General features: G+C 43.8%; 1 long non-coding RNA gene across 1 annotated transcript; it reads right to left on the bottom strand.

Annotated features, from left to right (window-relative positions):
* Window positions 1–111: 111 nt before the first annotated feature.
* On the bottom strand, window positions 112–3,446 carry LOC125696805 (uncharacterized). The gene is made up of 3 exons (XR_007378545.1): window positions 3,276–3,446; window positions 1,719–1,897; window positions 112–1,340 (listed from the first exon to the last, which is right to left on the bottom strand). It is a non-coding gene; the product is annotated as an uncharacterized LOC125696805 (long non-coding RNA).
* Between the last annotated feature and the right edge of the window lie 24,383 nt (window positions 3,447–27,829).

Here is a 27,829-nt window from a genome sequence, read left to right as displayed (position 1 = left end):
CCATCTCAATTTTGGGGGTCACAGTTCCATCCATCCCTTCCCTCACTGACCAGCAGCAGACCCCACTTATTGCCCTCTGGATCACTTTCTCTCACCTGGTGATAACTCTCCATATAAATTCTTCTTTTTCCTGCTTTTATATATGTACCACTGTGTGTCTTCCAAAACAAATAGCTGCCTTCCACCACCCTGACTTGCTGCCATGGACTCACTGTGGACAAAACAGTTGGGAGGTTGTAGCAAGATGGGGGTCGGCCTCTTCTCCTGGGCAGCTGTGAGAAGATGAGAGGGAATGGCCTCAAAGCATGCCAGGGGAGGTTCAGGATGGATGTTAGGAAACATTTCTTCTCCACAAGAGCAGCGATGTGCTGGAACAGGCTGCCCAAGGAAGCTTTGCAGCCCCTTTTGGAGGACAATGCTGTTGCACGGAGGGGAAGTGCAGGTGTGGTGCAAGCAGGGCGCATGCGGTGAGGAGTGACCTCGTCCTCTCCTGGTCCTCGGCTGCGATCCACGATTCCCGTCATGCACAGTGTGTCATTTCCCATGAGTACCTGCTTGTTTCTGCCATCTGCCACGATTTATAGAAAATGGGCAGTGATTAATAGCCCAGTCAATGCCGAGTGAAGCCATTTTCTTTCATTTACCTGCTCCCTGACCTCCCCGCACAGTCCCAGACAGGGGCTGGGGAAGTGTATTAATCATGCACTTAAAAAATATTTAAAAGGGGAGATTGGCCGGGAGCTCGGTTGTTTTTATGGAGTCGTTTTCTACAGAGGGTGCAAGCTAATTGCCAGATAAAACAAACGGGCCCTTTGAAATGGAAATGAGCCACTTGGAGGTACTCAGAGCTTGAGCGATGCCCTAACCCCACGCTCCCCATCAACTACCTGAGACCAAGCAGAGCAGTGGCAACAGCCTTCAGGCACCAGTCAACATCCTGGGGACACTGAGAAGTCCACCACAGTGAAGTCTGCACTCCTGAGGTGGTGGCACCACAATTGAACAGAGGGCAATGCAATGGAACCTGAAGTAATACAATGCAACCCTAACCCTAGCCCAAACAGAATGAAATACAACCTTAAACCTGACCCTAACCTTCACCCTCACCCTAGCCTTACTGTAACCCCAAGCATGCATTGCATCCATGCCCAGGTGGTGAACGTGATCCTACAACTGAAAAAGGATATTGAGGAAAAAGATCTTGATTTCTTGTGACATATGAGGAAGAAAGCGTTCCAGAGGACATAGTTGTGGGGCTTCTGAGCATAAATCTGACGTTTCCTTTTCCTGCAATACAGCCCCGGCGGCACCATGGACACCATGTACAGCTACATAAGCACCTAGAAAATACCTTTCTGACATGTACCCCTACCAACAGCCAGGGCTGACAGCAGTAAAACGAAAATCCCCCGTCAAGCCAAACAAAATTATTGAGTTATTCTCACCCACTGGAGACCAAAGCTTTGTTGACAACTTAATTAACTGTGTTTGTAATGAATTTTTTTGGCCACATGCAACAGACTAATTATCAAAGCAAACCTTAATCTCTTTCCAGGCACATCAAAGTAGCAAGAGCAAAAAATATTTACATCAGTCTCAGATAAAATTCTTTGCACTAATTCTAACATAATTAAAATTATGTTAGGGCTAAGGCAATTATGCAAGGTGCTTATACAGCATAACAATGTAATAGCAGCGTGTGCTTTTTTTTCCCCCACCTGTATTCAATCAGCAAAGTCCTCAAATGTGTTTAATGTCTATCGAGTGCTGTCCAGAAGAGGGCCATGAAGATGATCAAAGGGCTGGAGCACTTCTCCTATGAAGACTGGTTGAGGGAGCTTGGAGAAGAGAAGGCTCCAAGGAGATCTCACTGTGGCTTTCCAGTACCTGAGGGGAGCTTACAAGCAGGAGAGGAACTGACTTTTTATACATTTGGTTGAGATAGGACAAGGGAGAATAGCTTTAAACTAAAAGAGGGAAGATTTAGCTTAGATGTTAGGAAGAAATCCTGTACTCAGAGTGATGAGGCGCTGAAACAGAGAAGATGTGAATGCCCCATCCCTGGAGGAGTTCAAGGCCAGGTTGGATGGGGCCCTGGATAGCCTGGTCTAGTGGTTGGCAGTCCTGCCCATGGCAAGGGGTCTAGAACCAGATAGCCTTTCAGGACCCTCCCAACCTAAGCCATTCTATGACTAAAATTTTTAAACCCTCCTGATAAGGAAGTAATGTAAAACCTTAAATTTTCATGCAAATTTGACAGCCAAAAGATGGAAAGAACTGTGCCCATTCCAAGGAACGTCCACCCAAGAAAAGGGTGTATGATAGAGAGAAGAGAGCAGGAGAGCACCAAAGGACTGAGCTGAATCCACCTGAACCCAGCCCAAATGTCCTCCTCCCTGTGGCTCACAAAGGTTGGGATACAGACAGGAGTTCTTGTAACAATTCTGGCCATTGTATCAACTACAAACCACTCTGAACTCTGACCAAAGTTTCATTTTTGGAGCGGACATTACCTGTAATCGCATATTTTCTTGTCTTAGCAAAGCACAGGTATCAAACTGAATGTAAACACAGACTAAGAGATGGGTGAATGAGCTCTCAAGAGCCAATAGCTCTGCCTCTTCTTAGATTCAGCAAGAAGGTTTATGAGAAGACATCCCATTAAGCACAACACCCCATCAAGACAGATGAGGAGTTCCTCACAGGTAGAACAAAACAGCTTTCCCACTACCAACAAGAGTTGTCTGGTGTTACTATCACACAATGACTGGCTTTACCCCAAGGAAAAAGGACACTGTCACATCCCAGTGTCCTCATACAGGGAGTGAGCTACTAAGGACAACTCCCGCATTCCTCTGGTTGCTGAGCAGCTTGATACTTCTTTTTTAAACCTTCAAAGTTCCTGTGGGATTAGGACTCGGTTTGACCTCTGACAGAGCTGACTGATGCTTTAGGAGCCGGAAAGATCATTAGAGCTCTTTGTCCTTGGCCTTTCAGCGAAGGCCAGAACGTTTACACTGCTGCCAGCACAGAGGAGGAGGAGAGGTGCTGGTGGTGCTCCCTAGTGGCAGCCTGCACAAGGAGGCAGCGTGCAGATGTTACCCGAACATCTTGAATAGCAGTGGGATGGCAGAGATAGAACACAGCTGGGAGGCAGCTGAATAGCAGGGGTGCAGGGAAAAACAGCCAGGATCAAGCAGGGGAAGGGACAGGCTGCTGGTTTGTGTGGGCATTCTTCTACCAGGGTAGCCTCGATTAAAAGATATCGCACTTACCATTAGCTGTTAGGGAGTTTTGAGGTTTCTGTTCAATGCACTGATGCTTTGCTGTTTACAAATGGAATGCTGCAGTACCTGAGTCACTCCAGCTCTTTGTTGATTTCATCCTGAACAAACCATTTTGAGATCAGGAGATATTTTCCTCGATCTGGGAAATGTAGGCAGAAGAGATAGCTTTAAAAAAAAAAAAAAAAAAAAAAAAAAAAAAAAGAATTCAGTAAATCCATAGACATTTTCTACTTCCCAACTGATTCAGGGCAAAGATTACATACACCCACCCAGCAAGATTAGGATATCCACAGCCTTATTTTTTAGAATAAAATAATAATCTTGCACTATTCACAAGTTACCCCTCCTCTCATCCTAAACATCTTTTCTATTTGGTTAAAAACCGTCCAAGGGTTGTTTGGGGTGCCAGGACCTTCACCTTCCTCAGAACCCCGAAACTGATGCCAGCGTCACCCTCAAGACAAATTGCTTTGGCTTCTCCTTCAATTTTTCCTAGTATAAAACAAAAATACGGGTCTTTCTTCACAAGCATATTGCAAGTAAATCTGCCCCAGCTCTTGTTCCACGGAAGGAAAACACCCACTGAGAGCACACGGCGCCCTTTTTGGGATGCGCATAGCACCAGCAGATGGAGCTGCGAGATCAGGAGTGGGGTGACAGGTCCTGGAGCAGCTCTCGGAAAGAAACGTCGAGTTGAGGTGGGAGTTGAAAAATCGCTGCTCAGCGTGGCCTTTTGGAGCTTCCTTTCCTTAATCTGTAGCAGTGAGGGAAGTATGTGCATCCAGCATTGGAAGAAAACTTGGGAGGGCAGAGCGTGAGGGATGCTCCGAGGTGGGGATTTTGAACAGCACCCAGTTCCCAGCCCCTTACTTGTATTGCTCAAGGACACATCTGAATCCGTTTTTATGGAACTCAGGCAGTTTCCAAACAGACTCAGCAGCATCCTTCAGTCCCTGTTCCCTCTCTTCCCCAGGCAGTCTCCTGAAATACCCTCTGTCCTAAAGCCTCCTGTGAAAGCCCTCAGGGATAGTAGTATTCTGCTGTTTGTAGCCAAAAGGCAGAGACACAGCTTACCTAAGGATTTTTGAAATTCCTCGGGTCACTTCCCAGGATAAAACCAAGGTTTTTCAGATCACTCTGCACAGGGAACCAGCAGCGACCCCAGAGGTAGAGCTTTACACTGCATTATGAAGCTCCCATACAAAGTGATCATGGTTAATGTCAGTTTTACAGACAAGGAGCACTCTTCAGTGATGTTTGAGCATGTGGTGGAGTTGGAGGAGCTCCCATCAGTTGCAAGGTCAGCCCAATGCCTCTTTCCTACACAAGATTTTATAGAAGAAATAAAGCAATAACTTCAGCACAACAGGCCTTCAACACAGTCCTCCTCAGCTTAATTTTTAACTGTGCAGGTGACAACAGATAATGCCAGTCTGCAGGCCAGATTCACACTATCCAAACTGTCATCTCATTGATGGGCTCTGGACAGCTTAAACAGGAGGAATATTTGGCTTTCAGGAAGCCAACATGACTAACAGCTCCTCTTTGCTTCCACATCTCTGACGTGCTTCTGTCATGTTTTAAGAGTAGGGCACGAGCTATTTGCTCCACAGGCATCACCACTCACCTAATACCCACCATTCATCTCATGGCAATTTCTGAGGGAGCTGAAGTCTTTGTGGTTTCTTGAATTTCAGGGGGAAAAAAGAAAAATAAGGTCAAAGCACAACTGCGTCTGAGATTTGGCCTGAGCAATGTTGTCCACAGATCACTCAGTGGCTTGTGACATTCTAACCTGCCCAAGGAACTGGTGGAGTCCCCATCCCTGGAGATGTTTAAGAGAGGTGTGGACACAGCAGTAAGGGACATGGGTTAGTGATGGGACACAATATGTGAGGCTGAAGGTTGGATGGTGATCTTGAAGGTCTTTTCTAACCCAAAAGGTTTTGCTACAATAAAAAGCTCTTCAAGTCTTTTAAGTTCACAAGGATGGAGCCCAAATAGCAAACACATCCCCTGACAGCCTCAGGTGTAATGCAGAACTTTAAGCCTGGGAACTTTGGTCCCTTTGGTAAATAAATAGGCAGGAATTGGGAGATGGCAGAAGGAGTCCTTTAATATCCTGGTTGCCCATAAAAAAGAAAGAATAGGTTGTACTTTTAATAACTTTACATGTTTTATGACATTATTGTCTGTAAACCTACTTAGTTGCCTTAGTAATCAGAAAACTGACTCCTTTAATAGAAAACACGGTGTACTCGCCACAAGAGCCGAGAAGGAAAATTGGTCTCTTATGCAAATAGTTCAATTATAATCAAACGCAAACACAGAAAAAGGTCAGGTTCCCAAAAGGATGTCTATTTACATTATAAATAAGGAACTGGGAAACAGGAACAATATGACAGTTTTACTGCTTTTGAGCCATGATTTGCTAAATGGCAGTTTCACAAGGAGCTGAGCACTCCTGGGAGAGGAGGCTGGAGGCAGCACGGACATCTGACCATCTGTCTGGTCATCATCCTCCTGTGGCACCTTCCAGCCAGGTCTATGCAACTGGGTCCCCACAGCAGAGCAGGGTCTGCTCCCTGGTGCAAATCCAGATCCTCATGGACAATAAAGTAATAAAAAGAAACTGATTTTTGTTTCCAGTCATAGACTGTTAGTACAGTCTGACTCCAAGACACAGGAGTTTTTTCGAAACAAGAAAACTAAAACCACAAAGTATTTTGCTATTTATAAGTAATCTGTTACTGGCAAGTAATGGAGTTCTACTATAGCTTTGAATTAATGTATAACTTAAATAATGGCTAGTCTAATGCTGTTATGATGGTTTACATCCGGGAAGGCTTCAGGCAAAAGTAAGATCTGGTGGGGATGATAGAATAATAGAACATAAAGAGAGTCTAATGCTAGGAAGAGAGCAAGCCCAGTACAGGAAAATACAACTAAAAGACAGGAAATATAGATGTAAGAAAGCTTCCTTATAGGAAGGGAAAAGTTTCCCTCTGTCATTTCCTAACAGGTGCTCTGAGATTTTGGGGCTGCAAGCTGAACCCACAATGCACATCCTGGCCCCAGCCTGCAGGAAGAGGTCAAGGCAGGAGATGATCTACAACAAATACTGGCCAGCTATGAAACTTGCCACCAAGAAACATTAAAAGGAAACTAAGATCGCTCACCAACCAGCCAAGACTGCTACAGCACTGCAAATGTGCAAATGCCACTCTGCCATAGCCTGCATCTCACCCATGGGGAAAGGATGGCCCACACAGAAAGTACCTGTAATTTTGTGCCTTGAAACTCAATGCTGACAGCCTCAGCCTCCAGCTATGCATTCAACAGGATACAAAGTCACATCCATACATGGAAAAACTGTCATACAAATGCATATGATCAGTGGCAAAAGGAACCCACATCAGTCTATGCCTTTAGCTCTTGAATCAACTGCCTTATCCCCAATTAATCAGGATAAGCTGCAGGTTTCTAGCTCATTAAAATCACATCAACAATTGCAAATTTTTCTGAGCACTGCCAAAGATTAACATAATTTCCACTTCCAAATGAGCACAAGAAGAAATGCTGTACTCTTGCCTACAAACTGTTAGTGCTGTCTTTTTTTCACCTGCCTTGAATAACTGGGTTTTTTAGGCTGGAGGAGAAGCTCAACCCAGATCTGCCCCTGCTGCCAAATGCATGTTCAGCTTGTAGCCTGAAGTGACTGCAAAGGCAAAGGGCAGGAGCAGCCACACAAGCAGCCAGATTCCTCTGCCGTAGTTACACATCAGTGAGGATCCTGGTCTGCCCCTGGTACATCATGCCATGCTGGGCCTTGGCCCAGGTGCAGACTTCATGAAGAGGGAAAGCACACACAGCCCAAGAGTGATCGATTCGGATTGTGAGGTGATGGGAAGGACCAACAAATACAGGAATATTCAAGCCCTGAAAGACTCTGGAACAAAGCCTCAAGAGCTGAGTAAAAGTGTCTTTGAGTCTAAAGAAAATCAAACAATCAGAGTTGAAGAACCATTCTTCAAACCAAAGCAGGATTGTATCTAGGGTGAATGGCCCACCAATGAACTCAAAGCAAAGATTAAGCAAGAATCGCGGAGGCAGGTCTAAGTGACAGCAGTTACCTACCATGAGTTCATTAAGACTTCAGCAGAACTGTTTTCCTCCTCTCCTGCATGTTACCTACTGTTGCCGTGCAGCATTTAGCAGCTACAATTGCAGATCCGTAGGGGTGACTGCACACCAGCAGGTAAACATACACATACAGCACATTAAATGCATATATTCTCCAGGCTGGGCTATGTGCATTAGCCATTGATCTAGGCTGGCTGCAGAACAGCATCTGTGAGACACTTGGTGTCAGTGCTGCACAATCATTTTAGAAGCTAGAGCAAAGAAAAGCACAGATGCTTCCCAAAATCCTGCAGGATATTTTCACCGCTGCCAACAGCTGGACAGGCTTTTGCATGGTAACATCCCAGTAGATTGCAAAGCAGAAGAAAAGGAAGAACTGGGGCCTGAGGTGAGCAGCCAGCATTCCAGCACAATACGTTATTCCAATAAAAGGCAGATGCTACTTCTGAGCAGAGCAGAATCCCTTCCTACCCACGCCTACTGTGGTTCCTTAGTCTCCTCCACTTGGTAGTGGGAAGTCTACAGCCCGTGGTCCACTATCCATCCTGGTGGAGCTGTTGAAGTCAGGATCTATAGGGAAACCCATAAAGAGGAACCCATTGCATGTGCATTACAATTATAGGTACTTCCAAGCAGCAAAGCTACTGTGCAGGTGCTACAGTTTTCACATACATTTTACCTCTCTTCACCACAAAGGTAAAGGCTTGCCAGGATCAGCGTAATTGCTGAAATGAACAAAGGACAGAAAACTTTCCTCCAGACAGAATACTAGCAGAACTGAAGTCACCCCTCTCGATTTGGTCTTCAATGTTCAGAGAAATCCGCAACATTTTGCCACACCATTTGAACAAATTTGATTCTGAAGATGCACAGGGGAGGGAGAGAAAGTTATTAATGGGCTTAACTCACTCCACAGAGAGGTATAATTAAAGAATGAAGGCCAAAGCATAACTCAGAATAGCACGTATTAACACAGGGTCTATCTTGCTGCAAATATTCATGTTTTTTATCTCCATACCACAATAGGACCTGCAGGCAGTGGCCTCCCTGCAATAGGTACTACACAAACATGGAAGCAAAGACTAAACCCTGACCAGTTCTGAGGTAAAATCTATTCAGTAGGAAAGGTTCTGGAGGGCCAATCACTTCCTATATAGCACAGTCCTAAATAAACTGTATTCCTTATCTCTAATTCCTAGCGGGGCCATCCATAGTCAGAGCATAAAGATCCACCCACAGAGCTGCTTCTCTGGCCACACTGCATCTCCTGGAAATCTGGCCCACTGTCCAAAGTGCTTCTACTCTCTGCTTTAAGTGAGGAAAAGGCAGAGAGTGCCTCAGGCTCCACTTGTTCCAACCTGCAAAGCGATTTAGTTATAGTTTAACTCCTGCTTGAAAATGAGGTCAAGAGGTGAGGCATGCAAGCTAAGGAGAAGTCCTCTGGCAGGCATGTGGTTATTGGGTGCACTGCATAAAACCAGCTACTCTATCTCCCTGTATAACTGTATGAGTCATCATGTGCAGAAGGCTTTCGGAGACCATTGAGGATAACCGCTGTCCCTAGAAATACCAGATAAACTGGGTAAAGATGTGAAGACTTTTCTACTCATTGGGTGCTTTCCCCACAAGTTGTGACACTGAGCAGCCCAATTCTTTCCCCAAAGGAGGCTGAATTGGCAACTCAAAGCTTGCAAGAATCTGTATGCCGTCAGCTCCAAGATATTGCATGTTCTCTGCCATGGCTTCTAGGACTCCAGATAATCTTTTTAGGTATTTAAGATACAATTTTACAAGCTGTGACAGCCCTCTCCACATTCATGCAGAAAAAGCCCCGCCACGTAGGTCCAAGTATGTTTGTGGAACCCTAAATTGCACATAAGAAATTGGAAAAATGGGGGCTTAAGCAATGAGCTTCCTGCTCATGTGATCCTCATCTCATTAAAGGGAAAAGAGACAACAAGCCACGTCTCCCAAAGCAGAGACTTTTCAAAGAAACATGCAGCACCTAATACACGGCAAGCAATCTGGGGAAAAGCAGGGCAAACAGATTCAGTGGTCCTGCCAAAGAACACCTTCCACCAAAGGACACGTGCTGCCCACACTCAGCCAGAGCTAAGGATGGGACATCAGAATTCCTGAAACAGTGAGCTTCAAGGCTTCATTCTTCATCTGACCTCCCACTCCCATCACCTTGGTATCTCAGCTCAATCTCAAGCTTTTCTAAGTAAACATTTCCACAGAGCAGCAATGGTATGTGTTAATGCTTTCCATTTGGCCTTAGTATTTCCCAGCGCTGCATACAATTTCCCATTCAGCAAGGCTGAAGAGGCTTTGGTGCCGAGGCAAGGGTAAGCTCCTCAGAGGATATGACCACATATAGTATGCTTTTCTCTCTCCTTTTCCCTTCAGCAGTGGTTATACCCTTCCTTTCCCTCAGCCCACTTCATAAGTCGGTCTCTATAGTTAGATCTAATTCTGCACCCCTTATTCCACGTTACTTGCTAATACCATAGCATGAGAAAAATGCATGTTTCCAGACAAAATTCTCTGCCTGACCCAACCTGCCCAGGGATCCTCCTCAGATTCTCTTTTCAGAAATGGTTTCCTGTAAATCATAGAATCATTGAGGTTTGAAAGACCAGTAAGATCATCTAGACCGACCAAATGTAGGTATCTCAGAAGGCTTAGAAGCTTTCGTGTGGCATTCATCCACATTATTGCAGAATTAGCCTACAATTCTTTCTGCTTCCTGGGATCAGTGGAAAATAAAGGGGATTTGACATTTATATATGGATAGCTTACAAGATACTTCTGCATCTCTGAAGAGCTATTGAGCTCAGGAAGCAATTGTCAATGTAAATTACGTCTATCTGGAATATTTCTCCATCCACCCTCCTCTAAACATCTGGGCAGATCTTCATCTGGTGTAAATCAGCATAGCTGCACTCAGTTACTCCAGCTGAGTATCTGGCACATTTGTCTTACAGCTCTTCCAATATTAAAAACACATTCTCTTCTTATGTGAGCTCAAGTATTTATATAATAATCTTTGGACAATTTTACTTTTTGGTGCAGATTTGTCTCCTACACAGAGATGGGTGTAAACTAAATGGTTGCAGCATAGAATCTATGAATCTATTTAGCCTTTAGTCAGATCTTGGTTTCTGTCTCTCCTCCGATTATAGTTTCCATTGCTGTTTTTATGATGTGATGCATCCATGAAAAAACATCCACAAGACAGAACTGATGGAGGACCCGAAGCTATTCACAGATAAAGTTCAAACTATTTAGTGGGGTTAATACACTGCTAACTCAAATGGGACTATTTGAGATACACAGGTGCCATTCTAGAGTTGAAGAACAGAATCCCTGTGCCCCATTTTCATTATTATCAATAATGGATCTGTGCTCATTTACAGGAGAGGATACAATATCTACATATGCAAGTGTATTAATTTGAAATGATCCCCAGAATCCATCTTTAGTTTTGGTTGCATGAAAATCAGTGTAAAGCTGTTTCATCATAATGAGCTTCTCAAAGGTGAAAATCCAAGTTCTGATGGTCTCATGCCCCCAGAGAAAAGCAGGGAAATCTGGGGAAGACTTCTTCCCTAGCTGTGAACTTCTGTATCAGATATTTCTCCTGACTTCCACTGCTTTCTACAGTATTTGATGACCATCCCTTGAGTACTAGGGCAGACTTGCTTGTTGGCTTCTGAATCTCGACTGCGGTTCATCACTGTTTTTCACAGTGATTGCTGAAACAGCTACATGTTAACTGCTACATAAATCTTCCATTTCCCCCAAACACAGACAGTTTGGAATCCTCTGCTGTGTGAGTATAGAATTCTTCCTTCTCATCAGTCACACTAGAAAAGTTATTAAAAATGGAGTTTTTTAATGAACCCCAGAAAGTCATACATTTCCTGTACACGTCTGGCTAGCAGAAGAGACTTCTTTTCAGAAGTGCCATATGCAAAGCTTGTATCATCTGCCAAGGGAGCAATACCTGAACTCAGAGCAGCAGAAGTCAACAAAAAGAAGAACCTGTGAATATTTCCTTTACTGACCAACCTCCAGCTGTTTCAGTCAAATGAGTAGGAATAAGATTTCTGCACATCTTTAAAGCCCGCGGGATTCCTCTGTCAGCACTAGAAAGAATCCTATTGCAAAAACCCTCTCCATCTTGAATTGGCTGCCTACAGAATGAGCTGGCGAAGAAACATGGCTTTCTTGGTCTGTCACAACATCTGGAAGTCATATCGACACATCTATGCAGATGAGAGCCAGAGAGCAGCGACTCATGCAGAGAACGAACACGTCTTCCCAATCCTCTCCCAGACATTGCATTATCATAGAGCGATAAATGCAGCCCAATGGGGAAATGCAGGTGCAATAAAAGGAGGATATAGAAATGTGTGCCAGTGCCATCTTCCTCTTGAAACACCCTTTCCTTAATTTGTGTTCAGAAGGACAGTTGAGAGCTCATACTTCTCAACGTGTCAGCTCTCCTGCAAGAAGCCAGGGGATATACAGAAAAATGCAATTATGAACAACTAGTGGGGCAATACCTTCTAAACTTCATTTTTAGCTCAGCAGCTGAAATAAAGGATGGTCTACACTATGGAGAGACTTCACTACCCTGATAGCAATGGTCACACTGAAGTTGCAGGTGATAGCATTTTGCCTTACAGTAAATCATTGTCTGGACATAGTATTTCTTCGATAACATCTACTGACTATCAGAGTTTCCATGTTTTCCATACTGCTGATTTTCATCATGGTACAAAGAGATTCAACATGAACTGCTGGGCATGATCATGCACCATTTGTTATGAGCAGCTCTCACTTGGTGCCATTAGTATCTCATCCTTTACGTCACCAAAGAAGCATTCCAGGGCTTGTCCTACTGCCTGCGTTTTAAGGCTTCTAATCTGGTCACAGCTGCCAAGCTTGGGCCTCTAACATGCTCTGAAATATCCTATAAATTCTATCCCCCCATCTGACATGCAGCTTGATGAACAGATGGTTTTGATGAAACATATCTTTAAGGCATCAAGTATTCATCAATAGAAATCCCATGCCTCAGAGCCATCCAACGAATTGAATTACACTACTGCTTTGTTGACTTTTAATTGGCATGAAGATGAATGCCACATAATTCCAAACACTGTGTGATAACCACTAAAAAGACAAGACGTGTTTGCTACTGTTGCTTTGCAGCTTTTCACTAAACACTTCATTTGACACTGCCTTGTCACCTAGTAATGTCTGAGTGACATCTCTGGAGGTGGGTGGCTGCTAGGGGCAAGCACAGCTGACTGGTGAAGGCAGGAAATGCCACTCTGGTCACTTGTGTCACATCTCCACTGGCATGATGGAGATGGTGAAGATATCAAAGGCACACACCCCACAGAATCAGCCACAAAGAAGAGCTTTGCCTGGGAACAAGACTGGGCACTTCTGCCCTGGCACTGCAGGGCAGTGAGTACATGAGAACACTGAAACAAACCCACGGCTTTGTCCTTGATCATTAAATATAAATTTAAAAACACACACACACACACACACAAAAAAAAAAAAAAAAAACCAAAAAAAAAAAACCCCCCCCAAAAAAAACACCCTACATTATAGTTGTATTATTCAAAACATTGTTTTATGGCTAAGCATAACTCATGGTTCAAGTTAGAGGATCGGAGGGAAATAACATGCAAGTTCAGGATTAAAGAACACATTCTGCCCCAAAATGCTACTTCTGAAGCATAAATGGAAGCAGCACTTAGACTGTGTTGCAGCTGTCTCTTCTGTGTTCTATCCTCAGAAAAAAAAAAAAACATTAATTTAATTGATTTACAGTGCTAAGTTATTTCTCCATACAGCTGCAGTCACAGAATAGGAAAATACCTAATTCCTGAAGGTCTCACAGACAGCTGATTGTGCAGGACTCACGCAGTTCTTTCTGCCCATTGGTATTTGGGGGTGATCCCACATTTGGCCAAGACTGCAACGGTCTGGTAGGGAATAATATAAACCTTCCTATTTGGAAGAAACAAGGAGTTACTGCAGGGGCAAATCCAGGCCCCAGCACATGATCCAAAAGTGCAAAGTGAAGAACTTTTCAAGGCATCGCTCAGTGGCAACTGCCCACACGTAGTTAGTGCACAGGACTCAGCTCAGGAGCCCACCTGAAAGGAATGAGGGCCAGAACTTCAACCCATACCTTAAAGATCAGAGATCAAAGAGCAACCGCTGCATAAAACACAGTAAATTCCTTCAGACAGATGAGGGACAGGCTGGTCTTTACTTGACACAAACAGTTGTGGAGCTTTGTTGCAAACTACAACCACACAGGTATTTCATTTGCTTTTACCCTTGGCTGTTATCTTCTCCCTGGAGCTGGCTCAGGCAGAACCAGGTCAGTTGGTTCCAGTCAAACCTCTGGGGAGGGGAGGAAGGAGGGATCACTTATTTGCACTGCTAAGCAAAGCCAATCTTTCTATCACCATCTGTCTCGCTCTTTTGCTAGATGGGTTAAAGAAAAAAGAGCATAGCTAAGAAGAACAAAAATACATACCCCCATCTAGCCTCCCTACACCATATAGCCGCCTTAACCAAAGGTTAAAAATGAACTCGAGCCAATGAGATGGAAATAGAGAATAAACGTGCAGAAGCATCTAAGATTTACTACTCAGATATGACTATTTTCCATGGGATTTGACTAAGAATTCCTGGTGGAGGAACAGAAGGCAAATCTCACTTTGTCCTTTGAATGGAATGGAGATTTTCAGGTCTTTCTCTGGCTGAGTAACAGGCATGTGCAGCTTTCTGTGGATGTTAGCAGATGTAAGTATCATGTTCAGTAGTCAAAGATCTGGAGTAAGCTTGCTGCTTTCAGAGGTTCTGATTTTTAAGAAATGCCTCTAAAAACAGGAGCCTGCAAAGAACATCAGGTTGAAAGTCACAAGCTTCCCCTCTTCCCCTTCGTTCCAGCTACACAGCTCCAAGCCCCAGTGAATTTCAGCTCTGCAGCCCAAACAGGCGGCTCTCAGTGGTCTTAAACGTGTATAGCTTTCAGAATACGCCAAATCTATTTTTATGCAGGAACTGTTGGTTAGAACAATAAGCCTTTTCCAATCTGGAAACGTCACCATATCCTAACTGACATGTCACAGACAGGACATCCTTAATTAAACTTTATAATGAACTGTGCTTCACATTGCATTCCTGGCACCCAAGTGGGTATCTCTGTAAGATGCTACACTAAGACACATGGGTGTCTCCAGAAAGCCCTGCCCAGCACAACCAACCCCAATCCTACACACATTCAGAGAGAAAAGGTTGACTCCACCAGCTGCAGCTACCACAAGCTCTCATGGTTTCTAAGCACCCATGGAGCTGTCTTACGCAGAGAGATAAACTCCATCTTAGTGCAGGGCAAATAAGCGCCTTTTTTCCACCCCCTTTATGACCCCAAAAGGAACAACATAACATTTCCTGCAAGGACCTGCGGACACTGTAATGATGATTTTCTCCACTAATTTGATTTTGGAAGCGTAGTTCCCAGTGTGTGCACTAACACTGCCTGTATAGGTGAACTCCCATCTAGGAAGCCCTGATCCCTTACTTCTGTCTGCTAAACAACTTCAAAATAACAACCCCATACTGAGTCCAGCAGCAGGCACAACACAAATACCAAATTAGAAACCCCCTATCAGAAAAATAAAATGAAAGAATAGGGTCCGTCCTCCACCAGTCATTCCTCTGTCATCAGCTGGGGAATCATTCACTTTTAGCCTTCAGTAAATTTTGTGTTCAAACACTGATGTCTCTTGTGGAGTATTAGCTCGGGGACACTGCTCAACATTCCCTCTTCCCAACAGTGCTGCTTTTATTGCAATCCTTCTGCCTTCCCCTAAGCCCTTCTGCACCCTCATGGCAGCAGAAAAGGGCTTCTGCAGAGGACGAGGACACAGGTATTGGTGTGGGACAGCACCTCCATTCTTGCATCAAGGCTGAATGCTGAGATTACCTTAATTCCCATCTCTCCTTGTTTTGCATCTCTGCAAATAATCCAGGTTGTTTTGTCACATTACGAAGAGTAAAGGAACTCTCCCAGCAGCAAAACCTGGGGTAGGAAAGCTATGCTGCAGTATTTCCAAGAGAAAGTGCTGCATCTTAAACTTACTACATTCTTCCTGACGCACAAAGACCCAACTCCTCAGCTGGTGTGAACCAGAGAGGTCCAGTTACATCATTCATCTATCTAACCAAATTCACTATATTCCCTGGGACTGCATCGTGCTTGGCAATAACCTCCTGTTCTATATGTGCTCTCAGCTAGCACAACCCACGTCCGAAGGAGGAGATTTCCAGCCAGAGCATTGTTTGAAGGTTGGGGTTTGGAGGTGGCTCAGCAAGTGAAGCATCCCGTATGACTTCAGATCACAGCAGTGGTCAGAAGCAGAGCCGCACATCCTGGCTGTGCCTGAGGAAATCCAGAGCAAGCAAGCCAGACCTTGCTGAGATCAGCAAAGTGGGGCTGCAACTTGGTCTCTAACAGTACACTTACTACGTGGCCATCTGGGTACTTCAGGAAGGAGAGGGAGGGAGGGGAGAGTTAGTCTGCCTCTGCTTGAGCCATGAGAAATCCACTCTTACTACTCTCCTCAAATTTTAATGCTTAATATGGCCGTTCCCACTCGTTTTCAGGACAGCTACATTGAAGATTCACAATGTGATCCTGAGACTGTTCAAGACGCTAGCTTTTATCCTATTTCAGAACCTAAAAAGCATTGTTAAATTTAATCCAAATTAATCATTTTCAGATCTGTTCAGCCAAACCCACAGGCTGAGGTCAAGTAGGGTGTGGCCTGGGAGCAACTGAGATTCAACATTTTTAGAAGTCATCTGGACACAGGATTCAAATGCATTCTAAGTTATACTCAGGTCTGTGCCCTCAGGAACACCCCTGTGTTGCTCGGTAGCATGTTTACCCTGCAGTTAGGAACTTTTGTCCTCCTTCATCTGCTGTGCCCAATAATAATCTTCCAGCACTGCTTACTTTGTGATGCTTCCAACAGAAATCCAGCTTGAAAACAAACATGGGTAAGAAAAAAAGATGCAAGAAGCCCTAGAGTTACAGGTACTATGAGAAAACAATATTTGGAGAATCTCTTTTTCAATTATAATGTTGCATAAATCTGTAAGTTTGAATGAACATGCAAGTCTTTTCATGCACAAGACAGCAATGCTTGTGAGTAGCTTAGTACAGGTGGAGTACAGACACATTTGTGATGTACCACTGTCTGCAACTGCTGCTCCATATTCACACCATGATCTCAATCACTCCATAATATCTATCTCCTGCTAAGACTGCAAGCATTTGAATGGACAGAGCCCATCCTTTTGAATGAAAAGAACAAAATGACTGGAATTCATGACTTAGATTTTTTTCTCTATGTCAAAATCCCTAATATAGGATGTCACTGTCATGCACACCATTTAAAAGATGGGAAAATTGAGAAAGGAGACTCATGTCCATCCAAGTTTGAGCAGCAGTGTCTGCCACTCGCTTGCCTGTGCTACCTGCAGAAGGCCCAGGTGGCCTACCAGAAGGCACATTAAGCTGCTGTGTGCCTGGGCAGAAAGGAACATGCATGCCTTGGAGGATGCCTCAAGCATGGGTAACCAGCTGGACGTGCAGCAGAAAAGAATGGCCTCAAGGCACAGATTGCAAAGCAGATAGCCCACAGGCATTTGACAGCCAGTCTTCAGAGCTGAGAGAGGGACTGCACTCTCCTGGCTCTGTTCTGTCTTATCCTTCTGTCTTCCAGTTCACAGGCAATTAAGGTCTGCCCCCAGCTAATCTAGTGCTTGTGTTTTTAAGACACTGATACTCAATCTGAGGATAATAGTTCTTTATCAACTTTGAGGTGGGTCAGAGTACCCACTGCCTGTGATAGCAATGTGTTCACCTGTCAGTTGAATGACATATAGAAAGCAAAACAAGGGATGGATGCAGAAAGGACAAGTAATCCTTGCACCTTGCAGAAGGTCTTAATTTCTATAACCACTACCCCCTCCACACACACACACCCCCCATAATAACTGTGTCGTAGAACAACAGGATTTAGAAAAAAAAAAAAAAAAAAAAAAAAAAGTAGGATTTACCATTCTACAATGCATTTGAAAGTCAGGAAAAGAACGTTATTTTATTTCTTGTTTTCTAATGATGTTGTACCTAACACTGTGGTATACACTAACATTACATGATGGCAAAAACTGGTTTACGTTACAGGATAAAGTGCTCCACATGCTTCACACTGTTTTAGTCTGGAGCATACAAAGATTAGAAGGTATAGGGCTCTGGTTGGTGTACAGTATGTTCCATTAGTCAGATAGAAAATCCTAAGTCCTAATTTAGAAAGATCCATTGACATCAAGCTTCTTCAAGTAGCATCCAGTGCCAAGTTACAATGAAATCCGTAGGTTTTCTACACAAGGTAGGGACAAAGATGGAGGAAATCTATGACAGTTGCCATTTGCTTACAGAGCTGTACTACACAACAGATCTACTCATAGATAATGAAGATGGTTCTCATAGCAGTCATGAACAGGTTGGGATAAACAGAATTGTATGCCTCTGCGCTCACAAGGATCATTCCCTGTTGGGCTTTATTACATCTACTGGTTTTGAAGCTGCTAAAGATGGTCACCACCTGAATATAAGCCAGTTCAGAAAGACTGTGTATTAAAGTGCCAGCTAACAGGAGCAAGGACATCTGTAAAATATAGAGGCTGATGTTTAAACAACAAAATTTTTCGTTTAAGTGTTCTGAAAGGAATTCCACTTGTGGAGAAAAGAGTCGAATAACATACTCATTTCAGCTCCAAGCAATGCTCTTTTACGTAAGTTCTGGCTGGATATGCTACAAGGAATTGCTCATTACGACTATGGGTTTGTTCTGGAGAGTTTGAAGGTACATAAGAAATTAGACTTTACCAGACTTCAGTCTTATCTGTTTTAGTTCATGGACCATAGATTGTAGTGCTGCTAAAAAGCTAACACTACTGAGGAACAGACATTTAACACAAGCCACCAGTACGATTTCCTCGATATAAAGTGCTAGAAATGTGCTCATAACACAGATGTCAAGTGTACGACAGGGCTTGAAAGTTCATCTAGTGTCAACAATTCTCATTCCTTGGATAGGATCTCTCCTTGGATGAATCATCCTGGACATAGAGTTCTAATTATCCACCCCAAATCAGATAATGTTCTTCACCTGGCCACAACCACATACTAGCTCTTTCCCACACTAAACTCAAATTAGAAGTGATCATCCACTACTGTATCTGGTGTTAGTCCAAGTGTAGAGGCTACTCTGAATCAATTCAACATTCAAGAAAATTAAGGAATAAAACTACCGCTGGTTTGGAATGACAATTATCACAAAAATATTCCTGTAATTAGAACAAAAGTTGAGTTGAGCAGTTGAGTTTTACTGCAATAAGTTAGTCCTCTTAGTCCTTCACATGTTTCACCAGCATTCCCTTCAGTATCTCATCCACAAAGATTTCAGTTTTTTATATCACTTTGGGTGAGTTTTAGAAGGTTAGCTTGAAAATCCAGAATCTGGAAAGCTTGAGCGAACTGCATGACCTTCTTAGGTCTGGAAAGCTTGAGCAAACTGCATGACCTTCTTAGGTCTGCAACATTTTGTACTTAGTCATTAACATTTCCAGCCAAAAGCAGAAGAGCACTGACCGAAAACCAAGGTGAGGGAGAATGCAGCACTCACAGGAATTGGTTACAGCTGACAGCCACCACCCTTATATGACAATTGAAGTGAGACTTGCACTCTTACAGACACAAGAGTGACTGCTACCAAAGTTAAAGAGCTTTTCCAACTGTTATTTTGCCCCAGCTTTCTTTTCCAAGTCAACTCCTCCTTTTTTGGAAATAGCTTACAACTTTCTTCAAGGACTCCTTTGAGAGATGAAGTTTTCTAGGCTAACATTCAACCCAAAAGGTTTTAATTTTAGCCAAAATGATTTGACCATTTTTGAGTGGTGAAGGAATGGAAGAAAATACTTTTCCCATATGTTCAAGCTAGCAGAGAATGTCTGCAGAGAAGAAAGAATCCTTGAGGAGACAGAGGGGGAGAGGGGCTAAATGTCTCTAAAGGATAAAAATATTCCCAGACACAACATCACCATGAGCTAAGCCCCAACCTTACGTCAAAGAGCACAGCAGAAATGGCATTTGCATTTACACCAGAGGAGTATCTGGCCCATAGGAATAGAGAAGAAAGCTTCCTATTAAAATTTTGGATGGACTCATCAGAATCTAAACAACATCTCTAATGTTAACTCCCTTCTTGTTTTCTTTCAAGACCAAGAAACAGCACAACCCAATGCATGGGGAAGACAATCTTCTGCAAGCTCTACCTGGATAGAGTCACCTCAGCAAGACACCCCGTTTTCAGGCCTGCAGTGAAATTCAGGACCCCTCTGAAGATTTGGGCTAATTAACCATGAGGTCTCACAGATGGCTGCACACACCTGCATACCGCTTCTAGAAGCTCAGCTGGTCAACCTTTATGAGTCAGACTAAGCCTTTCCACCTGTAAAGGCTGCTTTACCTCTTAGCTATACTGAAAAAATATGAAATCCAGGAAGAAAATTAGTTGGTAGCAAACAATATTCAAAACTAGAGTTGCTCAAATCTCAGCAATCCCAGTACTTGAGAAAGATAGGCCCACAGATGAAAGCTTCCTTTCCTGACCATGGAAGGTCATGGAATAATGCTGAAAGATAATCTGCTCCCAGTGCTGCTTTAGGCAGAGTTCATAAGGCTTAAGACATCACACACAAAGAAGAACAAATCACACACAGCAAAGAAGAGATGCAGGTCTCCAAGAGCTCAGCTGCACAGCACGAAGCCCAAAAACTCAAAACAGTATAGTAGGATTTCTTAACTTACTCTTTGTGGAGCCTCCAGGGTTTTCCAGATTCTTGATTTCATACACCAGGCTCAAGATGCTCCAGTTTCTTCAGCTTCCAAGAGATTTTCAATATCACATTACACTGAAGCTGGGGATAAAAGAGCCCTGCAGTTGTGAGCAGCACACCCCTTTTTTATTTAATATTATTATTATTATTAAATACCCTTATCATAAGTGCATGCAGAAGATCTCATGAAGACTGCTAGGCAGTACAAGTCTAAGTTGTTGCTTTAGACAGCTTACAATATATAGAGGCGAACATCACATAGAGGATGAACTAGACAAGGATGTAAGTAGAGTTAAATCATTTGACATCAGATTGCAGTATAAACAGCTATAGATATGCTTGCTATTAGTTACAAATAAACTCCTCCAATACCCCCATTTAGCTACTTCTAATCTGCTGGTTCTTCATCTCATTATTTATTGCAGATACAGACCTCAGAAGGAGAACAACTCCTTTTTGTATTCCACTTCTTCTACTGTCCTTTGAGAATCTGCAGTTGAGTTCTAGTGGATATAGGCTCCTTATAAGTGCTTGAGCACACCTGGAGCACAGCAAGAATGACTGGTAAGCATTTGAAGGGACACAGGTGATCTGGCTGGGGAGGAGGGGGGGTGGGAAAAGCAGCAAGTTGTAAAGGACTGAAAAGCAAGCCTGAGACTTGGTACAGATGCACAAAGAGGAGCAATAAAAGGAAAGAAATGCAAATGTCCATAACACCAACACTATAAATCAGATCTTTCTAGTGGTGAACCAGCTTCCATGTTTTAGGAGGAGCAGTATGTGGGAAGCTAGATGAGAAAAGGAAAGGTAGCAGGAGGCTGAAAAGGGAGAGGAAGGTGAGAAATCACAAAAAGAGGGGAATCTCCTGAGGGAAAAAGCTGTGATGTTTTTTTGGAGATTATATGAGAGTCTGTAGAAAAATGAGATGAGTGTATATTTTAAAAAGAAAGTCTTTGATGTTACTATATCTGTAATGAGAAAATAATTTTGACAGTTTACAAAGAAATAAAAATAAATCCTCTTGCTAGAACAGTCTAGCCCGAGTGATATGACCTATGCAATCAAGAAGCTTGTTTACCATCTTGCTTTTTACACAACAGTATTTACCATCTCAGCTCCACTGGATGTGAACATCTTACTCCCTTCTGTCACATTCTTATTGTTGGTCTACAACATAAGTAGGTTCTTGCAAGACAGACCTGTCTTAGGTTCCAGCCCTGCAACTAGATCAGCAAACGGTCATTCTAAGGAAAGTTTTATGCTCTGCAACCCTCTAAGCGACCTGCTGCTGTCAAATCTTAGTGATCAAAGACATGACTCACACTTTGCAAAAACTGCACGTTTAGGTTAGGCATGATAGGGTTTAAAACAATGTTAGGTAATTAACATTGGGCAGAGCTCCACCCAGCCAGGTGTGTGCATAGGATTAGCTCTGCACAGCCCTGGAGAAAAGAGGTACTGCAATGTGCACAGATGGCAGCAACTGCAGCCTTTCAACCAGCCATCCTTCCAGATCCAGCCACTGGCTGAGACAGTGGTACTAGCCATATGAAAATTCAAGCTACCATGAAGCTTTGTGGATTTACCCCTAAAAAGGAAGGAGAAATGGAACTGACAAATGGGTTCACTCAGCCTGCCCTCCATTCCTTATACCATCACATATCAAATATTTTGTTGACCATATTGCTTCTGAGAACAATCCTAATATAAAACAGATGTGGAAAAAAAATCTTTTCTGGTTCTGATTTCAAGACTTCACCAGAAGGGAGCAGGAGAGACTTGCAGAAGAGCTCCACTTAACATCTGCACTGTGGACAGTGCTGTCCTGCACAGAGCCTGATCACAGTCAGGCTCCCAGGAGATACAACTGCAACAGTAAGAAATCTCATCAACCAGCTCTTGTGACCTGGGAAATTGTACCTTTGCATGTGTCACAGTATGTATTATACTTGCATGATAGAACAAAAGTCCAGTTTCACATACTTCTATAAAAATGTCACTGTATCTATGCTAACTGCTAGGACAGGTCAGGACCAATCTTACCTTTCTTACTGACATAGTTATACTGCTCCTCATGTCCAAGGACTAAGAAGTCAAGTCTTAATCTATCACCATGAAAAGAATAGTAAGAAGGAATCTAGTTTTAATCCTGCCTGGATAGGAAAAATATTTCAAGACTTGTTCAACAAAGAAAATAAAATACACAACAACTGGAAAAAAAAAAAAAAAGAAAAAAAAAAAAAAAAAAAGGAAGAACAGGGAAAAAAAAAAAGAAACAATAGATAGAGAAAATGAAGCTTTTCCCCATGCTGAACAGATTCCTAGACAGCAGTCCATGAACCCCGTCCTGGACACAAGACTCCAGCTGCTGGCTGGCACACAGTTGCAGAGGCAGCCCTGGAGCAAATTGGACAACTGATTTCTTGGAAGACCAACATTAGCAAAGTGTTGTAAATACATCAGGATGTAAATATAGTGGTCCTTAATTGCTTGGAGTCTTGCTCTTACATACTCTTGTCTGGCAGCAGCTCCCCTCATGGGCAGGATTCTGGAGTGTCAGTGCTGTACACACGGCCTTGACGAGAAGGGCAGAAAGGTCTGTGATTTCACATCTGGACAAAATTGAGGGTCACAGGCTTTGGGAAGGCTGTGGCCCTTGTCCCAGAATTCTCATACTGCCTATGCTTACAACTAGTGGATGTGGTAGCTGAGAAACATTGGACACCCAACCCAATGCATTTGGTTGTACATAGTCTACCCACACCTGAAGAAAGCCTGACACAATGGATGTGAAGGCTGTGTTAAGCCTATCTTCTTCATGAGTGAAAATTCAGATTTATAAGCTATCCTGAATGATGTGACTCAAAACTTGGCTCTGCAGGACATTTGCTCATTTGCAAGCTGATTAAAGATTTAAGCAGGAGAATTGCATGCAGGTTTCTTCTCAAGTCCAAGAATAACTGTCCTTGCTGGGTCTAGCAGTGATGGCCTTGGACATTTACTGCCTGCCTTTCACTCCCTGGCTCAGTGCTGGTGTTGCCAGAGTTCATCTGGCAGACAATGCCTTCAGAGAGGAGCAGCTGGCACTTTCAGACACACACTGCTGTCCATCTGCCAGAGCTTGCTGTGAGCACTAACTTGGATTAAATAGTTTCAGTGTTGGCTCTGAGTCATCTCAGCTAATTTTGCTCCGTGTGAAGGAGGGAAGAATCACACCTGCTGCTAAGAAGGTGGAAGACAACAAGGACTCAACAGACAGCGGTAGGCAGGTGGTACCCAGACTGATATCCATCCTCACCCATGAGAGCTGACTTTGCCCCACAGTGGCTGAAGAATGCTCAGAAGTTCCAGGTTCTGGGTAGCAATGGGGTTCCCCAGCAAAGCTGCAGAAGGGCTCAGGCAATGCCCAAAACCTATCTAGATATCTATGGGAATGTGGAGAGGAGTTCGGTGGGCTGAGGAATTGACCCTGTTTGTCCCCTAGACACAAAGCAGAGTCAAAACTCAGGCTTTCCTAGCAGCTGGTTTATATACACAAAACACTGGGTGTTCATGTTTACAAGACATAGAGCTTATTTCTGTTTCTTTCTATGAGGAAAGAACAAAATATGTAGGTACTTTCTATCTGAAATAACATTTCTCTTATCCTTTTGCCTCAGCCATCCAAGAATGAAACTGTGTGCAACTGGAGAAGGGAAATGCTTAGAAATCCTTCTTTTTCTACTGCGGCTGTTCCTTGCTGACATTTAGCCCAGACAATGTGAGCACCACCCTCAGCTACACCCAGCTGGGCTCACCGATTTCACATGATGCAGCACAGCTATAACCAACAGCACGAACAGCCCAAATATTTCTGTGCAGAGCATGACACTGTTTGCTAGACTTAATTACTCTTTGCTTGGTATAGTTTGGGAGCTATGTAAGTTGTTTCAACCTTGCTGCACCTATCCTGCTCCTAGAGGTAACAGGATTGGATGTAAGAAAGAAGTGTTTTACAATAAGAGTGGCAAGGCACTGGCACAGGTTGCCTCAAGAGGTGGTGGATGCCTGGAGACATTCAAGGTCAGGCTGGATGGGGCTTTATGCACCCGATAGAGCTGTGAGTGTCCCTGTTCATTGCAGAGGGTTGGACCAGATGACCTTTAAAGGTACTTCCAACTCAGATGATTCTATGACAGGGCAGAAGAGCCAGGGACCTAGATTCCCCTCCTGGCCTTGCCCTGAGGACAGCTTTCACCTCTGCTCCTACCTTGTCCCTGGGGAGGAGACCTTCACACTGGTATATAGGGCTCTGCAGCTTGGAAATCAAAGTGTAGACTGAGAAGCTGGCAGCTGTTGTAGTTGCTTTCACATGCAACTTTCAAAATACCCACTGCAAAGGGCAATGGTGGGTCACTGAAGGGTGTTTATGGGGACACGTGGGGTCTGATGAAAGAAGCAATGACTTGGACTGCTGCTCTGCTGATGAATTCAAATCTCAACCATTGCAAATCTTGTCTCTGAGATTAATCAGAATGGCTGAAATATTGATCCAAACATAGAATCATTAAGGTTGGAAAAGACCACTAATATCACCAAGTTCAACCATCAACCCATCTTCACCATGCCTACTAGCCATGTCCCTCAGTGCCACATCTCCACAGTTCTTGAACACCTCCAGGGACGGTGACTCCACCGCCTCCCTGGGCAGCTCTTTTTTAGAATAAATTTTTCCTACTATCCAACATGAACCTCCCAAGATGTGCTGAATAGTGATACCCTAAGTGGGGAATGAATGTGGAAGCAGGAATCATCTCCCTGCCAGCTCCTTCTAGGCAGGCCCAGGCTTAAGGAGGACTCTGAGCCAGGGAGCACAAGCCACCAACCTGTGTGTGGCAGGAAGAAAACCCCATTGCAAGGGCTGGCTCTTCACTGAGGGCCACCAGAGCCCACATGCCATCGCACACAATACCAAGCATGGAGCAGATCTCAGCCAGCATCTCGAGACAGCAAAGCCAGATCTCCATCTGAGAAGCAGCTCATTTCACTCGTTTGTTCACCACAGCCCTGTTTTCTGTTCTGGGCAGCCCTCAGCTTAGTTTTGTGGATGCGAGAAAATACGTGCTGCAAACAGAAGGCAAGGATCAGCCTGAGGTGCATGCCTGAGCACTAGATCTCTGTGTGCATCCCAGCTGCCCCATCCACACCTCCCCTCCCATAATACAGAAATAAATTTAAAAAAAATTAGCATCCAGATTGTCCCAGTTAATGCTTAAGTGGTGACAGTTACACAACTTCCCCTGGAACGTCTGTTCTGATGGCTGCGGTACACTGACGGGCAGGAATGGTGACAACAGGCAGATGGTGAAGAGAGAGTGGGACCGGGTGTCACAGTGGACACAGCAAGGCTTGCAGGGACAGGCCTGCCCTTGCATGGTGGGGGAACAGTCACCATTAGTATGGCTCAGCTCCAGGCTTTGAAAGAATACTGGAGTCCCACTGGCGTGGTGAGATCTGTGCAGCTGGGTCACTCGCGAGCACAGATCAGTGCAAAGCAAATGCAAAGCTGATGCCTCAACGTCCTTCTACATGTGTTTAAAAACATGCAGTGAGCTCATAAAAAGGCCGAGTCTTCAGGGCTAACTTACAAGCGCCAGACAAAAATCCATCAAGATTGATGAATCCTTTTTTTAATATGGCGTTCAGCACGTCCGACATTTTAGTGGGCTTTAAAAAGCACGGCAGGAACTAGGGCCATTAAACATCTAGGATAAATACAGTCACATAGAAATTCAGGCATCCAGCTGTTCGTTTGCTTGGGCATGTCCTCTAATTGGAAATATGGTAAGCTTTCAAGTTAAATTCCAGGGAAGATCAGCGTAATGCACAGCACCCAGATAATACAGCTCATTAGAAGAGACTCTAATGCAACACCATCTGAGCAGCCCATGCGTGCACCAGCAAGGCAGCTTCTTGCAACAGCTATTGGAGACAAAAACTGCCTGGATGGTAAGAGATGTCATCCAGCCACAGGCAGCACCTGCCCAGAGCTCCAGGGTGATCCAACAGCATGTCAGTGTGGCAACATCCTGTCAGGATTTTGCAAACCTCCCTTGCATCTTCCTTTATATTTATTTGGCTTGCTAAGATGAGCAATGCCAGTGAAAGTCTTGGGCCGAGACCTCCATTTCTGAACACAAACAAGCTGCCCAACATCTTCCTCCTACTGCTGCCTCCTGGCTCACAGAGTTGATCTGGTTTATCTGGGAACCTGAGCTGGGAATCACAACAGCTTGTCACAGGGAGTCAGAAGTGCTGTGTGTGTGTGCAGTTAGAGGGAAGGAGGGGGCCAGAGGTGACACTGCTTCCAGGCACAGGTGGTGTTATGGCTGTGCACAATGCTCCCTGAGTTTCCCAGCTCTTCATACCCAGTGCTTTCCTAGCAGCATGGCTGCATTCATCTATGTTTGTGGCCTCTACTTGCAGCACTGGCAGATGTGCAGACCCAGTTCTGGGTATGCCTGCCATTGTTCCAAGGGTTTTACCTACCAGTATTAATCAATTATTTACATCTCTGCTGAAAATGCTTCTCAAGATACCGTTCATGATGCATTTAGTTTTCTGATTTTCTGAGTATGATCTTCTAACACCCTTTTAAGCCTTCACATCAATTAATCTTACAGGAAAACTTTTTCTGTTCTCCAGACATCCAGTAAAGGGCTTCAGACATCAGAGAAGCAACATCTTAGAAAACCCCATATTTGCAGATGTACCAGTTTTTCATGCACTGCATGCCTTTCTAACCCAGGAAAACACCATTTCTAATAGCAGCACTGATGTCCATGCAGCCACCCTGACATCACAAGGGTTGTAGGAGTTGGTGTCCATCACGAGATAGTAGCATGCTCCATATATCCCAGTGATAGACTTAAGCACTCTCATTTCCACTTCATCTCAGGAATACCTGAGAACTAACAAAACTAGGATTTTGTTTCCATTCTTGTGAGTTCAGGGTTTACAGTGCATTAAAACAATGCAGTATGACTCATCCAACTGTTTAAAGAGTACTTTTCACATGTCTGTGTTTCTTTCCCATGTTTTGAGTATCAAGCGAAAGGGTTTTCCCTGTCATTTTTTCCTACCAGCACATTTATGGATTTTTTCTTCTACTTTTTTCCATATTTTTTTTCTCTTTTTGTTTTTTTTTTTTTAGCCAAAAGGAGGACTATGTATGTATGTTTGCCAAGAGGCAGTGTACAAAATCTCTGTATATCTACAGCATTAATACCTGAAGTTTTAATTTTCAGGAAATATTCAGCCTAGTATATGCAGTGGGCTGATGTCTCATAGAAAGCTCAGGGAGCAGATCTCCATCACACACCCCATCCTCACTGCAAGGCGCATGC

This window comes from Lagopus muta, chromosome 8 (assembly GCF_023343835.1).
Source record: "Lagopus muta isolate bLagMut1 chromosome 8, bLagMut1 primary, whole genome shotgun sequence".
In the NCBI taxonomy this organism is placed as follows: domain Eukaryota; kingdom Metazoa; phylum Chordata; class Aves; order Galliformes; family Phasianidae; genus Lagopus; species Lagopus muta.
This window is presented reverse-complemented; position numbering and strand designations above follow the sequence as displayed.